This window comes from Amia ocellicauda, chromosome 2, assembly GCF_036373705.1.
Source record: "Amia ocellicauda isolate fAmiCal2 chromosome 2, fAmiCal2.hap1, whole genome shotgun sequence".
NCBI classification, from domain to species: domain Eukaryota; kingdom Metazoa; phylum Chordata; class Actinopteri; order Amiiformes; family Amiidae; genus Amia; species Amia ocellicauda.
Window position 1 is genome coordinate 55,932,066 of NC_089851.1, and position 19,608 is coordinate 55,951,673.

General features: G+C 42.7%; 4 non-coding genes and 1 pseudogene across 4 annotated transcripts; 2 read left to right on the forward strand and 3 right to left on the reverse strand.

Moving 5' to 3' along the window:
• Positions 1–734: 734 nt before the first annotated feature.
• Positions 735–808, reverse strand: trnat-agu (transfer RNA threonine (anticodon AGU)). The gene has a single exon. It is a non-coding gene; the product is annotated as a tRNA-Thr (tRNA).
• Positions 809–1,624: 816 nt separating this feature from the next.
• trnas-aga (transfer RNA serine (anticodon AGA)) lies at positions 1,625–1,706 on the reverse strand. Its single transcript has one exon. It is a non-coding gene; the product is annotated as a tRNA-Ser (tRNA).
• A 128-nt stretch (positions 1,707–1,834) lies between these two features.
• trnal-cag (transfer RNA leucine (anticodon CAG)) lies at positions 1,835–1,917 on the reverse strand. Its single transcript has one exon. It is a non-coding gene; the product is annotated as a tRNA-Leu (tRNA).
• A 204-nt stretch (positions 1,918–2,121) lies between these two features.
• Positions 2,122–2,193, forward strand: trnad-guc (transfer RNA aspartic acid (anticodon GUC)). The gene has a single exon. It is a non-coding gene; the product is annotated as a tRNA-Asp (tRNA).
• Positions 2,194–7,247: 5,054 nt separating this feature from the next.
• Positions 7,248–10,419, forward strand: LOC136711535 (histone-lysine N-trimethyltransferase SMYD5-like; annotated as a pseudogene).
• Positions 10,420–19,608: the final 9,189 nt, after the last annotated feature.

Genomic DNA, 19,608 nt, shown 5'->3' on the forward strand with positions numbered 1-19,608 from the left:
TCTGGCAACTGTGAAGGAACTGCACGACTGCAGCAACCACAACACCTCTGTCTGTCTCTGTGGCGCAATCAGTCAGTGCGTTTGGCTGTTAACAGAAAGGATGATGGTTCGTATCCACCCAGCGACGGCCAACATTTCCCCCCGCTCCTTGTTATTGTTTCTACTTCTGGCGGTCAGCTTGCCAGACTGCGGCTACAGTAATCTTAAGCTGCTTGCTGCGGACGGCCATCTTGCAAAAATGTATTGAGCGTTTAGAAACTTCCTTTCCATTGCCTAGGCCAACATAAACCAGGGCACTGCTGGGAGACGAACCCAGGGTTTCTTGTTTACAAGACAGGCGCTTTGACCAACTAAGCCACGGTGCCAGGACTCTCCCATTCCCCAGTGCCTACACTGAGGCGTAAGGAACAAAACAAAACAAAACAAAACAAAACAAAACAAAACAAAATCTGGATGCAGGCTGCAACAAAGGAAGCACATAGAGGTGAAAACGTAAGGTTGACGGGAGCAACAAGCTCCCTGTTGCGACTGTCCAGGGGCGGCAATGGGAATTGGACGTTGGCCGTAGCGCGTGTCCTTTGGGTTCTGGTTCTTCTTTACAAACCGGCGTCTGTCCAGTTGGCTTTCCGGTTCATTACGTCCTCTGATGGCTTTACGATAAGCCTATCTTGCTAAAACTGATGGTCGACAAAGCGGAAGCACAAGCTTCGCAAGGAGCACACAAAGCCCGCCTAAGGCACCGCTGGGATTTGAACCCAGGACCTCCTGTTTACTAGACAGGCGCTTTAACCAACTAAGCCACAGCACCAAATCTGCCACTGTTGCTGCTGATGGTCTTTGAGACCCTTTTTTTGGCTCATGTGCTGAAAGGACCAGGGAGGGCGCCATCCTTGACCCGTTTCAAACGGGGCAAAAAGGAGCACCCGCTGTTGTCAGAAGTGGTATTCGAACCCACGCCTCCAGGGGAGACTGCGACCTGAACGCAGCGCCTTAGACTGCTCGGCCATCCTGACTGCCTGGCGGGGTCCTAGCGCAGCAGGTCGCGGTCCAGGACTGCTTTCCGGAGCCTGAGCTGACCGAAGGACACTAACAAGGTGGAATAAAGCAGGCAGGGGTGGCAGCGATGCTGCCCTCGCCTTGCCCTGAGACATTCAGAATCGGAAAGGGGCGTGGCGAAAGATGTGGGGGCGGAGAAGGTGGGAGGCGGCAAGCCCGGCTCCTCGTTAGTATAGTGGTGAGTATCCCCGCCTGTCACGCGGAGACTGGGGTTCGATTCCCCGACGGGGAGGTTTCTTGTGTGGTTTTGCTGCCCCCGCCTAGGGTGGGAAGGCTGCATAAAGGACTTGGGAACAGAATGAAAGAAAGAGGTGTGTGAACTGATGTCACCCCAGCAAGAGCAAGGAATTATACCAGGGTTCTGACGCGCCTCTGCGTGTTCGTATGGACATCTTTCTGTCCTTATATACAGATCTCTATATGTTGATCTATATTTTTTTAAGTCACAGACAGACAGACAGATAGACAGACAGATAGATAGAGAGATTGCAAAAGGGTCTGTGACGAAAGCACAGCTCAAGAAGGGGGGCCTGCAAGGCAGAGAGGGGTCGGCGCTGCTCTTCAGCATCGTAGTCGGCAGGATTCGAACCTGCGTGGGGAGACCCAAATGGAGTTCTAGTCCATCGCCTTAACCACTCGGCCACGACTACCCCGCCTCAGGTGCACAGGTGGCGCGGTTGGTCTTTGAGGCACCTTTTTTTGGCTCACGTGCTGAAAGGACCAGGGTGGGCGTCATCCTTGACCCGTCTCAAACGGGGCAAAAAGGAGCACCCGCTGTTGTCAGAAGTGGGATTCGAACCCACGCCTCCAGAGGAGACTGCGACCTGAACGCAGCGCCTTAGACCGCTCGGCCATCCTGACTGCCCGGCGGGGCCCTAGCGCAGCGGGTCGCGGTCCAGGACTGCTTTCCGGAGCCTGAGCTGACCGAAGGACACTAACAAGGTGGAATAAAGCAGGCAGGGGAGGCAGCGATGCTGCCCTCGCCTTGCCCTGAGACATTCAGAATCGGAAAGGGGCGTGGCGAAAGATGTGGGGGCGGAGAAGGTGGGAGGCGGCAAGCCCGGCTCCTCGTTAGTATAGTGGTGAGTATCCCCGCCTGTCACGCGGGAGACCGGGGTTCGATTCCCCGACGGGGAGGTTCCTTGTGTGGTTTTGCTGCCCCCGCCTAGGGTGGGAAGGCTGCACAAAGGACTTGGGAACAGAATGAAAGAAAGAGGTGTGTGAACTGATGTCACCCCAGCAAGAGCAAGGAATTATACCAGGGTTCCGACGCGCCTCTGCGTGTTCGTATGGACATCTTTCTGTCCTTATATACAGATCTCTGTATGTTGATCTATATTTTTTTAAGTCACAGACAGACAGACAGACAGATAGATAGATAGAGAGAGATTGCAAAAGGGTCTGTGACAGAAGCACAGCTCAAGAAGGGGGGCCTGCAAGGCAGAGAGGGGTCCGCGCTGCTCTTCAGCATCGTAGATGGCAGGATTCGAACCTGCGCAGGGAGACCCCAAAGGATTGCTAGTTCTTTACCTTAACAACTCGGCCACGACTACCATGCGTCAGGCACCCCGGTGGCGCGGTTGGTCTTTGAGACCCTTTTTTGTTGTATGTTGTTAATTGCATGATGTCAATACCAGAGGAAGTGTGTGAATACAAAACATGTGCAAAGGCAACTTGTATTCATTTAAACAGACAATGACATTTCTCTGGGATTGTGTTATTTCTGCACATGACCTTCAGACCTGCAGGAGAAGCTATTGTGTATTTGCACCGCTGTTGGATTTAGTTTGCATAGTGAGGCTTTTAACACACAGCCTCCAACAGCGATGACACATCAGGTGTTTGTTTGGCTAGAAAGCAGCCATCCAGAAATTAAAGTATTTCAGCAATTTCCTGACATGCTAAGGAACATTTCCCCTTTTCACATCTTCTTCTAGCATTTCAATAGATTGTGATGCATTTCATTTGCAAGTGATTTTCAGCAACACTGCACAGTGTGCTCTCCACCCAAGTCTGTCTCCCCATTTCCCAGAAACATGCATTACCCACCAGAGACCTCCAGCATTACGTTAATGGCAAGGATGGTTGCGACAGTTAAGCAGGTAGTGTTTTCAATTCTAACATTTTCCCCGACAGTTTTATGTTTGACTTCCCTTAATTAAAGACATTAAAATGCATTTATTTATTGACTGTATTACATTAAATCAACATGCAGGGGAACAATCTTAAGCCTTAAGTTGAGGATGGATTCTGAATTACATAAGGTAGAGAATTCTAGCTTTGTCTACAGTGTTTTGAATTAATTACTTAATTATTTCACATAAATGACTGCAATTCTTTAAATTCTTCAGATGTGTGTTCCACTGTGTTCTTATTTCAAAGCCTTTAACTTTCAAGAATGTGTTATCCCGTGTTAAATTGTACACTTGAACCAACTGCTGATGTTTATATATTTTTTGTCCTTTGGGAACTATTTCACAGAAAATCTGTTATCAATGTAGCATTAAGTGGGGGGGTATATTTTGATAAGAGCATTTTAGCTCTGAGCTGAAGAAGACCTCTCCCCCAAAGTTATCAGATTTCCTAAGCTCATCAGCGTGTGAACTGGTTTGCATCAAAGTGGCAGTCTTGGGAGGATGGCACCGAGAATGGGCCAAATAGCTTGGAATCCCTGCTGTGAAATGTCTGGGGAATATGGCATGGAGGAAATAAAAAAGCTTTGAAGTGGACGAGAGCCAAAATCCCGACACAGAGCTAGGAACACAGGCCAACCAGCATTTCCAAAAGATGACATAGATTGACATCAGTCATAAATCAAGCCCTCCATCCAATAGAACACTGGGGGCTGAAACCGAAATCCAATCTCACAAACTCAAGAACCAATCATCTATTGATCTGACAGGCGTATACACTCACCTAAAGGATTATTAGGAACACCTGTTCAATTTCTCATTAATGCAATTATCTAACCAACCAATCACATGGCAGTTGCTTCAATGCATTTAGGGGTGTGGTCCTGGTCAAGACAATCTCCTGAACTCCAAACTGAATGTCTGAATGGGAAAGAAAGGTGATTTAAGCCATTTTGAGCGTGGCATGGTTGTTGGTGCCAGACGGGCCGGTCTGAGTATTTCACAATCTGCTCAGTTACTGGGATTTTCATGCACAACCATTTCTAGGGTTTACAAAGAATGGTGTGAAAAGGGAAAAACATCCAGTATGCGGCAGTCCTGTGGGCGAAAATGCCTTGTTGATGCTAGAGGTCAGAGGAGAATGGGCCGACTGATTCAAGCTGATAGAAGAGCAACTTTGACTGAAATAACCACTCATTACAACCGAGGTATGCAGCAAAGCATCTGTGAAGCCACAACACATACAACCTTGAGGCGGATGGGCTACAACAGCAAAAGACCCCACCGGGTACCACTCATCTCCACTACAAATAGGAAAAAGAGGCTACAATTTGCACAAGCTCACCAAAATTGGACAGTTGAAGACTGGAAAAATTTTGCCTGGTCTGATGAGTCTCGATTTCTGTTGAGACGTTCAGATGGTAGAGTCAGAATTTGGCGTAAACAGAATGAGAACATGGATCCATCATGCCTTGTTACCACTGTGCAGGCTGGTGGTGGTGGTGTAATGGTGTGGGGGATGTTTTCTTGGCACACTTTAGGCCCCTTAGTGCCAATTGGGCATCGTTTAAATGCCACGGCCTACCTGAGCATTGTTTCTGACCATGTCCATCCCTTTATGACCACCATGTACCCATCCTCTGATGGCTACTTCCAGCAGGATAATGCACCATGTCACAAAGGTCGAATCATTTCAAATTGGTTTCTTGAACATGACAATGAGTTCACTGTACTAAACTGGCCCCCCACAGTCACCAGATCTCAACCCAATAGAGCATCTTTGGGATGTGGTGGAACGGGAGCTTCGTGCCCTGGATGTGCATCCCACAAATCTCCATCAACTGCAAGATGCTATCCTATCAATATGGGCCAACATTTCTGAAGAATGCTTTCAGCACCTTGTTGAATCAATGCCACATAGAATTAAGGCAGTTCTGAAGGCAAAAGGGGGTCAAACACAGTATTAGTATGGTGTTCCTAATAATCCTTTAGGTGAGTGTAAAGGGTAGCGCACGGCATCTCTCAGTTAAAGAACTTTAGAAACTGCGCCTGCCCGCCTGTACCCATCTGATCAGTGGAGTGAATACAGCTGGACAATTGACTAAGTCGACTGCAATACGAAAGTGTTCAGTCATTTAAATAGCTATTGAGTCTTAAGAAACTTGACCCTTGGAAACAAACAGGGCCTTGCTTTCCACAAAGACTTTGTCTTCAAGTAACTACGGTGGAAACCCTCCTTGCAAAGAAGATCCTGTGCACATTCTTGGAGCCTTCAAACCAGTGGAAAATCAGTTTGGAAAAGACTCTACTATCGCGAAACCCCAACTTCCAGGTGCATCGACTGAGTGGAAGTTCTTGGACAAAGCCGAACCGGACTGCCTTTGTTCCAAACCACACGGACCTCGTGCCGTGTGCTGTTATCTGAGCCCGAAGGCAGAGAGGCCTCTCTGCGACGAAGTTCAGATAAGTTTAACAGTTTGGAGTTTATTATTCATGACATTTGAGAAATCAATTAGATATGTTATTCTGTGAGTCATAAACTAGTATTTTCTTAAATATAAATGAGTGCTGTATTAAACTGTTTTGTTTGACAATTTTAGAAATCAGAATCTGTCAACGCCGAGAAATATATTCTCATTCCTGTTTAATTGTTTAATCTGAAATTGACACAAGTTAATAGACACTAGATTATAGGTGGCCCTGCCTATCCTTAATCATTGAACAGTAATCAATTAGGGAGAATTGTGGTAACAAGAAATGATAGAATCTTTCTCGGCACCCAAATATAAATGAGACTGATATATATATAACGAGAAGTTATTTGACTTAAATACTAACCTGCATAGTTATTTGATGTTCGACTAACAATACTAATGAGACTCACCTTCGTCTTACTAACCGGTATTGTAGTCAATGTATTTATAACCTTTTTTGTTTAACGATTTGTGTGTTATCATATGCCATTCCATGGTCTTTGATTTGGTCAAGGAAGTGATTTGTCTTTGATTTGTTGATCTAGAGTTGAATTTTTATTAGTTTTTCCCTTTTTGTATAATTAGTGTAGTGCTACATTTAGTCTTTGTTTTTAATAAATTTGACAATTTATATCTTTGGAATTGGTGTCTGCGTCCAATTATTACAGAAATTGAGTTCTACAAGATTCCAGGATCCGTGATAAGGTGATACTATACATTCACTTCTTTAATTGAAATTTATAAGTGTACCTTACGCTACATCAAGTTAAGTAGTGGTTTCTGTTAAATGTTATCTTGTGAGATTATTTATTTATTTTATTTTGTATAACGAAACAAAAATTAAGATTGTTCAGTACACAATCATTCTGCAATCATCAGGGCAGTACTGCACACTTCTGTGTTTTGCCTTTCCCATTCAAACCAGGCTGGACTAGAAGGAGAATTTAAAGACTGCCTGCAAGCCACTTGTGAAAATGAGAGTACCAAGGCATCAAAACCCTCAAAAAGAAGACACTGTCTAAGAATCGGGGAGAGCCATGATTCAAGCTGATCTGTACTAAAGTGTTTCCTTTTGTTCCTCAGGCTTGGGACAAAGGCAGAGCACTGGCAGAGCCTCTTCTCTCAGTTCTGCAGCAGGACGGCTAATGAAGAGGACGAAATCACTCACAAGCTCCTGGGAGAGAAGTTTCAGGTCAGGGTCTGTGTTCAGGGCTTCAGAGATTCTTAAGAAGTCGCACCACACCAAATTTCCTCCAGGATGCAGAAGGTACTCAGTGTAGTTATAGATGCCTGTATCCTGGACTAATGGAATTGAAAGGCATCTTCTGATCTGGATGCTCGTAGCGTAATAAGAACTTCAAAGAGCGACTTCTTTTGTAATAATCCTGTTTCTAGTATCAATTCCTTTGCCTTTCCAATGGGAACATAACCCACAGGAAACACTACTTTTCACAAACTGCCACTCATCTTCAAGTACTCTGAATAAAACAGCACTGCCTGAGGAGTCTAACGGTGATGTGCAGAAGGTGTGGACGGCTGGTTGTGAATTGCTGCTTTTTTATGTCGGCTTTGTCACGGTCTCCCCTGTTTCTACCTTAGTTCACCACCAGAGGTCTCCCTCTCCCGAATACTAGTTTAGTGCTTCTCCTTTCCTTTATCCAGTCAAACCAGTCTTTCCACATTCTTCCCTACCAGGTGCACCTGTTCTGTCCTCCTCTCCTATCATTGGTCAATCCTTCATTCACCTTGTTCAATCCCTCTCTCCTTTACAGTACTTAAACCCCTCTGTTTCCTAGATTAATCGTGAAGTCTTGCATTCTCTCCTGGATCATTTCTAAGCCTTGTTTCGTGAGTGCCTTCCTGTGTATTTTTTGACATTTTGCTTCCTTCTCTCGTTTACCCCTGTCGGATCTCCCTACTAGCCTGTTCGCTTGATCGTTTGACCTGGACTGTCCCTGTTTATGCTCTCTCGTTTTGCCCTTATTGGATTATCTGCTTCAACTCTAAAAGCCTGCACTTGGATCCTTTCCTTTGGTCCTAGAGGACGTCACAGGCTTGCTGATATTAAGTTTGGCTTTGGGTTGACCAGATATCACCCTGCAATCAAAATTTTCCCAGACAAAAACAAGAACAAACATCTGCACAAAAGTGGTAGGCATCCTTCAATGACTTGCAGGGTTACAAAGTGAGCCTGTGTTCCTTGTGTGGTTTCAGCACAGGCACAAACTGAATGTACTGTGTAGCTGTGGTCCCTGGAATAATATAACCTGGACCTAACCCTAATCCTAACCTTAACCATCTCTGTAATGTTGTTTCGGGAGTAATGGCCACAGAGCAAAATCAGGTCATGCATTTTGCTTGCAGGTCAAAGTCAGACCATGACAGACCTGTCTGACCTGTTTTCATTTGTAAAATGATATTACATGCAAGATTCTATTCAATTTCTGTCCTCTGCCTGCCTTCATGCTTGCTTCCTCTGGGATCAGTTTAAGGCTAAGATGTTGAGTCTCAGGAGCTTAAGACAATGGCTGTGGTTAATGTAGGTCGGGTGTCACCTATATTTCTCTGTGTCGGGTTTTAGGGGCAACTGACATTGTTGTGGAACCAGTTCACTACAGCACTTTACGACGAGTGTCTGAGCAAGGTGAGTGTGTCCTGGAAATGCCATTTAATATCGCTGGGGGTTGCATTCCAGACATAGAAGAGCCCAGTTCTTGGCAAGCATGTCTGGGAATTGAAAGTGTCTAATAATCGCATTCACTGTTGCTGTTAATGGTCTTGCAACTCAAAACTTGCAGAATCCAGCCTTGTCAGCTTTGTAAATATCTTTTCTTGTTGTTGTTACTTTAATCGTAATTCTTTAATGAGAGCATTTTATCATTTGACAGGAACTGACATACTCCAACACTCTCTTGATAAGGAGGCATTTATAACATCTCACATTGTCAACTGCATTTCTTTATATACATCTATTTCCTTGCTATGCCTTATTAGCAAACTTATGCTTCGGCTTCTTCAGAACAAAGCTAGAATACTCCCCTGTTCCTCAGCTAACTATGACAGAGGAATAGCCATGTTTTTAAAGCTACAATTACATACTATCCTCACAATATGGTTTAAAAATCTCTAAGATCTCAAAATACACTTTGCTTGCTTATTTTTTAGCTTGTTCTTAAATCACTGGAGCCTGTGGCCCATAGTGGTTGTTCGCCCTCTCTGTGGAGCTTCATTTTAACTGGCAGTAGGAAACCTGAAACTCTGGTTGCTTTGAAGTTCAAGTTCTCTGTCCCTGCTTTGAACATGCTCTTATATAACTGGGTTGTTACCAAAGCTTATCAACACCTCTTCTTCAAGGCACAGAATTTTGTCTCCTAGCCTTGTTCAAAGTAGACAGAATAGGATGGTGGTTGGAGCTGTGTGCTGTCCAAAATGGTTCTTCTGGGAGTGTCATGTTTAGCCAAGGCCTTTTGTTTATAAAACTATACTATACATTTCAGACCGGTCACAACTACATTATGGTTTGACCTGACCAATGTATTACTTCTAGTCTGTACGATAGGTGTAAGAAAGTCTATACAAGAGATTTATACAAGAACCCTGCATGATTTGAAGAACATGTGAATCCAAGAACCTCACCAAAGTTTTTTCCAAGTGCCAACAACATTGCTTGTAAGTCTGTAGCCTGTTTAGGTTGTCCCTCAAATATATAGTCTTTGTTTACCCTGCCTTGTTGTGCACATTTCAGCTAAGAATCTACACACTGCATCGACAGCCAATGGCTTGAACAGAGGTCTGCTCGTTTCTTCCCCCATGGAGTCATCTCAAAGGCTGCTCAGCCTTTTGGCTTTTGCTCCCACCTCATGTTTTTTTGTGAATTCTCTTGTCTAGGCAACCACAGCTGCCTGCCCAATGCCGAGGCCTCATTCCCTGACAACAACTACCTGTTGCACATGACTGCCCTCTCTGATATCGCCCCTGGGGAGGTAAAGCCATCAGAATAATTGTGTGTGCGCGTGTATGTGGGGCAGTTCATAGTCTGTATATAAACAAGTATACGTCTGTGTGTGTCAATGCTTTTGTAAGGACCTGCAGGCACAGCTAGATTGATGTGCTGTTCTATAATTTCTCCTAGTATAGAAAAATAAGTTCAAAGTGTAATAATTGGGGGTTTTCAGGAAATCTCCATCAGCTACCTAGATTGCTGTCAAAGAGACTGGAGTAGGCACAGCCGCCACAAGATTCTCAGGTACATAGAGAGCCCAGAGACCGAGACTGAAGCCCCATTTACAGTGTCTGCTGCTACTTCACTGAAAGGCATTAGTGTCGAGGCACAGTTGGACTTTGTTTTTGGAAGCACAGTAAAGTCTAACACAGTGAAGTGTTAAGGATTTCTCTCTAACCCACTGTTGTTCTCTTTTGTTGTCAGGGAGAACTACCTGATTGCCTGCTCCTGTCCCAAGTGTCTCTCCCAGGCTGGATGTGACCTCTGAGGAAGAGGAGGAGGAAGGCAAAGGGGAGGGCGAGACGGAGGGTGACGACCTGGAGGATGAGATGACAGACGTGTGACGGGCTGGTCGGCACACCAGCGCACACCACTGAAACGGCACCGAGTTGATGTTAGAACAGTGGAGGACAGCAGTGCCGGCAGTGGGTCGGCTCTTCGCATCCACAGAGCACACACGGGCTCGCTCCACCTGCCTCATCCCTGACTGTCCTCTACAGCCTCTCACCGAATAAAACATTCATTAAAACTAGAACACATTTCACATCAGATTTTTTTTTTAACTGTCGAATTTCTGTCCCTGTTATGTTTCTGCATATGAGATTCCAAAGAAAGAAGACCACTTTTTAAACGGATTTAAAATAAATAACACTCATTCATGGCATTTATTATTATTATTATTATTATTGTATTAACTTTCCACTCCTGGTGCTTTCAGGAAGTGTTCTTCAGTGGGCATGACACAAGTTAGAAATGATGCATTTCTCAAAAATGTTTGTCTACCTACCTTTGACTTCAGTTACAACTTGAATGCATGACATGAAAATTTATCCTGCAAGTTGTATGCCAATAGTTTTTTTTTATTATTTTTTCTTTATAGATTCTAGGTAAGTCAAGTGCTCTTGTCCCAAACAAAGTCCAGTCTATTAACATCTTATCAAGACTTACTTGCAGAGCATTTTCTATTAGACTGCTATTGTGTAAGCTAACCAGAATAATTCCTAAACTCCCTGTTACATTTCAGTCCAGTACTATATGCAGATTGTTTAACAAATGTCTTGGCACTGTGTTCAACTTAATGACTATTAGATCTGTCTATCATTTCAATAGTTACAGGCAATAACTAAATAGCTGTTACTTTAAGAGACTGGGACCATTCACAGTGTAAATATGCCAGCTGTTCATAGGACTGCCTGCAGTATCTATCATTGCCAGTAACTCTTGACATAAAACAATTACTGTTTTACAAGTTGCATCCTCACAAGCTGAGAGTTATGTAGTGCAGCAGTATGAATAGCACAGATGTCATATTTACTGGGGATATGAAGGCAGCTTTGTTTTCACGACACTAGGTGGCATTGCTGTAAAAGAGCGATCGACTTGCAGAGCTTCCGTAGTGTTCTTAGTTTTTTTTAAATTTAACTCCAAAGATCAGTAACAGTATGGAAATGCACATATGGTATATTTATACTTTTAAGACAGATCAATAACCCTTCCTAAAGGAGAATGACTGTTCACTCTCCCCTTTCCCAGAGAGATCTACCACTTTCTAAACACAAGGAATGGCCTGTAATATTTACTCTTACTGCTTAATATATATACACTCACGTAAAGGATTATTAGGAACACCTGTTCAATTTCTCATTAATGCAATTATCTAACCAACCAATCACATGGCAGTTGCTTCAATGCATTTAGGGGTGTGGTCCTGGTCAAGACAATCTCCTGAACTCCAAACTGAATGTCTGAATGGGAAAGAAAGGTGATTTAAGCAATTTTGAGCGTGGCATGGTTGTTGGTGCCAGACAGGCTGGTCTGAGTATTTCACAATCTGCTCAGTTACTGGGATTTTCATGCACAACCATTTCTAGGGTTTACAAAGAATGGTGTGAAAAGGGAAAAACATCCAGTATGCGGCAGTCCTGTGGGCGAAAGTGCCTTGTTGATGCTAGAGGTCAGAGGAGAATGGGCCGACTGATTCAAGCTGATAGAAGAGCAACTTTGACTGAAATAACCACTCATTACAACCGAGGTATGCAGCAAAGCATCTGTGAAGCCACAACACGTACAACCTTGAGGCGGATGGGCTACAACAGCAGAAGATCCCACCGGGTACCACTCATCTCCACTACAAATAGGAGAAAGAGGCTACAATTTGCACAAGCTCACCAAAATTGGACAGTTGAAGACTGGAAAAATGTTGCCTGGTCTGATGAGTCTCGATTTCTGTTGAGACATTCAGATGGTAGAGTCAGAATTTGGCGTAAACAGAATGAGAACATGGATCCATCATGCCTTGTTACCACTGTGCAGGCTGGTGGTGGTGGTGTAATGGTGTGGGGGATGTTTTCTTGGCACACTTTAGGCCCCTTAGTGCCAATTGGGCATCGTTTAAATGCCACGGCCTACCTGAGCATTGTTTCTGACCATGTCCATCCCTTTATGACCACCATGTACCCATCCTCTGATGGCTACTTCCAGCAGGATAATGCACCATGTCACAAAGGTCGAATCATTTCAAATTGGTTTCTTGAACATGACAATGAGTTCACTGTACTAAACTGGCCCCCACAGTCACCAGATCTCAACCCAATAGAGCATCTTTGGGATGTGGTGGAACGGGAGCTTCGTGCCCTGGATGTGCATCCCACAAATCTGCATCAACTGCAAGATGCTATCCTATCAATATGGGCCAACATTTCTAAAGAATGCTTTCAGCACCTTGTTGAATCAATGCCACGTAGAATTAAGGCAGTTCTGAAGGCGAAAGGGGGTCAAACACAGTATTAGTATGGTGTTCCTAATAATCCTTTAGGTGAGTGTATATACACACTTTTTTTCTTATTAAGATGCCAGCTACCATTTTCCTAAATGGGATGTATAATCAAAGACCTATAACCAGACAGGTCATTCAAATACCCTTCATTCTTCCTCAGAGTGCATGCATGTCATTCAACCCAAATCAGAAACATCCATTCCTCGTAGGATAACGGTAGTTTGTGATCCTCGCGTGGCAGTCCTCGCTTCGTATGTTGGGAATGTTTCCACTCGCATGCAGACACAAGTGCGGAGTTAAATAAGTACACCATACTGTTTCGCACTTGCAAAATTAGTGTTCCCCTGTAATTAGATTGCATGGTGGATAGTGAGTACCAGTATTTTTAAGCCTGAATTAATAAGTTCTAAACAGGTAATATTTTGACAGTGATTCTAGGTGTTACACAGTTAAAGATTTAAAAACTACCAGGCTGACTCTCCTGACAGTTTGTCCTGTTATGTATGTGTGGAATATGGTAAGGATATGAAATCTAATTATCACAAACTTATGGTCCTATCACACATAGATTCAACTGGATGTGTTTTGCTTGTAATGTTTGACTAATGGTGGGTTCTCTGGGGAACCCAGACTTGTGGCTGCGTTGTAGTTGTGCATGTCTGATAGGTACAAGATACAGAGTGTTTTCAGCTCTTTGGTCTTAAAATGTCCTGTAAAATAGCCACTTTGGTACCACAATCCTCTGTGGAGTCTTGATCTGAATCTTGAGGGAAATTCAGTCACCCGAATCCTTAATCCAAGTTTTAAAAGACTTTATTGATTAATAAACTATCATGAGGTTGTGCGTTTTCATATTACATACAGGTTAGCATGGGAAATGTTCCAAGTGATTCTTTTGTAAATCAGTTAGGTTCCAAAATGTTTGAGCAATAGCCCACTAATGTCATTTGGTAATCTCCAATAAAATATCACTGGATTAAGTTGTCTGAGGCCTGTCTTTCTGTTTCCCTCTGACCAATCACTCACTCACTCGCTCGCTGAAGACCTGGCTTAACCAACGGCAGAGTGTCTGGAGATAAATCCTGATGGAGAACGCTAGAATATCATTTAGTTGTCACCAGGGGCAGATAGACAGATGTCCCTCCCCAACAGGCACTCAAGTTATAGCTTTTCTATAGTGAGAAAAACAAAGCAAAATTACTTTTCAGACTTGTGCTGGTATGTAGCCTATAGTATTGATTTTGTTTGTAGCTCTTAAACATATGCACATAACTATAAGGCACCTCGACAGACTGATAATGACACGCATCACTTCAATCCTTCAGTATTCCTCCCAGCAATAAACAAAGACAATATATATTGAATGGATATTCAAGAACTTAAATCCATCTTAAACTATTACGTAAACACCTCCAGTCCAGGAAAATGTATTTCTTCCCATTCTATAGGGCAGGATCGCAACCTTCGATTTAAGAAGAGCAGTATCTGTATAGATAGGATTTGAAGCACATAACAGACACACACGTACAGATGCATAAATACAGATCTGTGTAAGTACATATGTATGTGTTATATTTCCGTTTCTACAGAAAACAAACATCTGAAGAGTTAAACATACTTTCAGGGAAGAGAAGATCTCAATTCCTCAATCTTATGCCAGCAAGACTGAAGAGACACTCATTAATACTTATATGTTATATGGGCTATTCAGTTGATTTATGAACAATAAGCTATTCTGGATTCATATTAATTTGGGGCTCTTAGTGGTCATCTTTTATCTGATCAACAACATATGTTGAATAGAATATCTTCCAAATTCATTGGAAGTAAAAGAAAAAATGAAGTATAGTTCCTGTGGTATGCTCTAAGAATTGATGTCAATTTGTGACCAGTATTTAGAGGAGGTACGCACGCCCAAGGGCTCTCTGGCCCGCAGAGAGTTGACGGTTGGCCCAAAAGTGAATCTGGGTTAAACTGGCACAACAGTAAAATGTCCATATTGGGCACCCTGTTGGCCTGGGACAGCCAGAGTTCACTTTACGCCACCACCATGGCCACCAATGAGCCGAAGCACGGGAGCTCGACCACAAGGTCTGTTGTGAGATGGTCCAGGAGGGTGTGGGTCACAAGGTGGGCGCAAAAATGCCAGGAGGGAGGGTCCTCAGGATGTGCATGATGTGTGCTTTATAGCTCACAGATCTGGAGAGGAGTATCCACAATTGTGATTTGCAAAACAGAGATTGAGTTACTGTATGTCACAGTAGTGTGGAAGAACAATCATCTTCAATCAGGTTGGAACGTTAGTTGCAATGCCTTTAATACACGCAGCGTGGAGAGGAACAGTGAATCAAGAAGATCCCAAAGTCGCTCTGCCTTCATTTTAACAGTCAGAGCTTTTATACACAAACATCAAAGAGCTGGTTAAAAAGTTAGCTAAGCAGAATATATATCATTATAGGACAGAGTTCATAGGTCAACACATGGATTAGGGAGCAGGCACTTAAATCATACTGTTTGACATTGTCTCCAAGATTCTCACTGTAAATAACAAACAGAAATCAAGCTACCTTCTGGCCTGACCTTCTAGCTTGACCTTATCTTTCTTAAGTATACAAGAGAGATAAACAGGTATTAGAGAAAGAATTTCTAACTTTCCTTCCACACTCCCCCCATTTTGTCCTATGATGAGACCCTGGAGTTGTAAACCTTAACCTCAGGGGGAATAGTGGACATCATTCAGTGTAATAAGGTTATATTCATAAGATCCATTATATCACTGTGTTCTTGCAGCATTTCCACATACATTATTTTAGCAGACTCCTTTATTTCAACAGGAGTATGGCTTTTCTGCATTTCTCTAGCAGTGCAAGCACAGCAACACTTGATCAGTCCAAAACAAATATAGAGAAGAATGAGTATGCCAAGGATAAAAAGCAGACTTTGGGCTATGATAGCACCAATACTTCCGAGGGAGCCACTTATCCAGCTCCCAAGAGACCACTCCGAGGTCTGGTGGATTTTAGTTACATCTTTACAAATGTGATCCGTAAGATCATGAATCTGTTAAGTAAACTTAGTAAAGGCAGATGCATTAACAGTATTGTAAATACTCATATCTATTCTATAATGTTTCCATATAGCACAGTTATCTTCCACAGTCAAGGGAACTGGGATCATGGGAATGCCTCCCTCAGTGTTATGGGGCACATGTGAACACACCCAGCACCTTGACAGATTCAAGTCTTTTGTAAACTGATAAGACAGTTGGAGGTAGGCGTTTCCTCTGGTCAGGTAGCTGTCTCGTCGCTGTCAAATCCTCAGTTGTATTTTATCAGTGTATATGTTAGTGTTTGTGGTGTCGATATGCAAAAGGGGAGAGGTTACTAGCACATCACCTGGTATTTGTGGACTCATGCGTCCTGCCGCTCCTTTTGGGCCACTGCTCTGGCCATGTGCCGTTAGCTGGAGGGTGATGCTGATGTCAGCTTCTTCTGGACGGGTTTCCTCAGTCAGTGATGATCCTGTCAACTTGGAGGTGAAGGCGCCCTTTTCCAAGGCTGCTATGGCGCAGATGATGGTCCCGCAGGCGATGAGGAAGAGGATCCAGGCGAAGGCAAGCATCCCTCTGTTCTCCACCAGGGTTGTGCTGATCACCTCGATTGGCAAGTTTGCAGTGGGAGGAGTGGATCCATGTCGTCTTTCCTTGGCACTTCACAGCTGTGTGGGTGGTCAGGAGCACCTGGTAGGGCCCTGTCCACCTGGGCTGTTGGGAGGACTTTCTCTTGTGTGCTTTAATATACACATAGTCACCTTGCACCTTGCACCTTGCAATCCTGCTGGGATGGTTCAGTCTGGGCGGCTTTCACCTGTGAATGGACAGCTTCGAATGCACGTGTTAGTCCCATACAAAAAGACAACATAGCATCATCCATCAAGTGAATGTCCATTTCCCTTACAGACAATGGAGGAGTGATGGAGAGTCTCATAAGTCATCCCATAATAATCTCACACGGAGAAAGGCCCTGTTTTTTTCAATTTGCTGACGATCTCATTGTCATTAGGACTATAGGAAGGGCATCTGGACATTTGAGTCCTGTTTGTTTGCATATTTTAACCAGCTTATTCTTTAACATTCCATTTTGTTTCTCCACTGCTCCAGCTGACTGAGCCTGATGGGGCAGTGAAAATGTTGTTTACCTCGCAGGGCTTTGCATAGTTCCTGCACTATCGTCCCAGTGAAGTGAGTGTTCCTATCGCTGGAAATTTCCCTGGAATGCGAAATCTACATATAACATCCCTTAACAGTATTTTTGCTACTGTTACTACTTCAGCCTTCCTATGGGATAGGCTTCAACCCATTTAGAACACCTATACATTATTACAAGTATATATTCATATCCACAACATTTAAGCTTTTGAACACAATCTATTTGCATATTGCAGGATTATGAGCTTGATAAATGTGGCAAGTTCTACAATATTGCTAAGCTGTTACTATAAAACCTGGGGCAAACCAATTTAAAAGACTGATGCACACATCCCCCCTTTGCCTGTGTGGCCAACACCATGCGCCAGATGGGCAAACCAGGGAAAGAGTGCCTGTGAGGCAACCAATGAATTAGTAAATGTTTGAGCTCTCTTATGGAAGGTGCAGTGGCCAGTTGCAATTTCCTGGAGCTTTTACAGTGCATCTCAAATTATATTTCATCCAGCCCCAGGTCATAAAAGTCAAACCCTAGTTACTACCTACGTAACACATACATTTTGTTCCTACTAAGAGAATACAAAAGTCAGCAAAACATTATTTTTTACAAATTCAGTTTGAAAACTGTATTGTACATATATTTGTTGCGTTTTGATTTATAAACATTGTACATTGTACAAATCTTAAGAGAGGCAATGGACTGATTCTGACTTCATGGCTTTCATTCTATTTATTTGAATAATGTGACATCTCCACTAATAGTACATTATAAATTAAAATATCAATACAAGAATATATGCTACTGCGGACATCATCTGAGCTGTTTCACAATATATTGTAGATTCCTATAATCTGGAAAACCTTTAATTTCAGTATTTGAACTTATTTCAGTCAACCATCACTTCAGCGTTGTGGACCTCAACATCGGTCTGTTCAAGATGCCGTAAGGCTGTCTTTAAAGCCGGGCCCTCGGCCTACTGTGTCTCAATGAGAAAACCAGCGTCTTCTCCATATGCACCTCTGCCACTATGGGTCAAACATCGGTTCCTTCAGGACACGATTCATAATCTGCCATGTGGAATAAATCAGTCATCTGAAGACACAATGTGTGGGTCACACAACATCAGAGATCCTCCTTATAAAAGGCATCTCTATCACATTAGTTGACATTCGCACAATCTGTAAGGTTTCTAGTAAAGGGACAATTCAAAATAATAATAATCTTGATTCCAATTGATCTCATTTATCAAATTATTTACGTACAGCACTCAGCTGTCGTCAGCAGCATCATATCTCCTGTGTTTACTGAATCAGCTTTACTTCCTAGTGTAGATACTCTTTTGTGTGGAGTTGTCAAAACAATGTGCTTATTTTTGTCCTTTTATCTAACTTAAATACCTGAGACCATTACAATAATTATTACAGCAGTTCCTTCAACACCATAGTTAATAGTAGTTGTGTAAATGATGGCAGTTATTACTCTTTGTTTCTCAATACCTTTTTCCCAATAAACCATAATTTAAAATTATGTACATAGTTTAATTAGGAACAACTCCTATTATTCCTATTTTCATTATTATTCGTTTTATGTGGTTGTCATCTAGTATGTGACGTATTCGTCTGTATCAACATCAATATTATTATCATTATTAATACAAGCAGTGTAAATTACCAGTCATTACACTCTTCCTCTGTTTGTAGTAAGTTATGAACCCTTACACGTACTTACAGTCTCTGCCTTCTCTCTCTCTCTCTCTCTCTCTCTCTCTCTCTCACAGTCATCTCAGGCTGCTTGTCTGCTCAGGCGAACAGGGGGAGCAGTGTCATGGCACTTGCCCCCTGCCCCCCTCTTCCTAATTGATAGGGTATTTCTGTTTGTGAAAGGACAAACAGTTTTATAACTTGCCATGACTATGTTTCATTAAATTAGTTATGTTACATCTTTTAATCTTTGGAAAATAAGCTTTTTCATTGATCTCAATAATGATGTCCAGGTACTTCAGGAAAACACATTTTCAAAAAATGTGTCCAGTCAATTATTTCCCCAACTAAGAACCTGCGTGGGCACTAAGACTGTCCGCCTGCGCGGCTCATGTCTTTATTGTGTCAGCTTTCTCCTATTGAAGTCCAGTCTACACCGGTACAGGTTCAGAAGAACTGTTCCCGAACCAGATTGAACTGATCAATAGTTAATTTCTTACCTACACATTGTATTTGGGATCTATTTCTAGGGATTTAAAAACTCTTCATTGTGGAACTCATAGCTACCAAATTACCACGTCTTTAATTTCCTGGAGTATCTGGTTATCTATTTATCAATATCTAAGAAACCTTCACCGAATGTTTGCGGTTGCCTCGGATTCCCATTTCTAAATTTGGCTCTAATTCCATTTCTAACATGTTAGTTTAAACTTCTGTATTCGTAAGACCTATTTAAATAAATTAATTTTGTATTATTATTTCTGTTTGCAATAGCATTCTGTGTACAGTTAAATGCTTACTTTTCTTGTAGGTCTGTTATTACAACATATTTAACTGGTGTTTTTTAGCTATCATTCTGTAACTATTTGTGACTTATGACTCTCAGTCATATTCTGGACTATACAGTAAATGAAAATGACATGACATACGGACATTTACCTTGCGCAAACTGTAAACGTACAAACATACAAAGAGATATATATTAATTTATATCCAAAGTAATGTTTTGTTGTTTTTAATTCTCTTCGGGGCATTCGACTTAG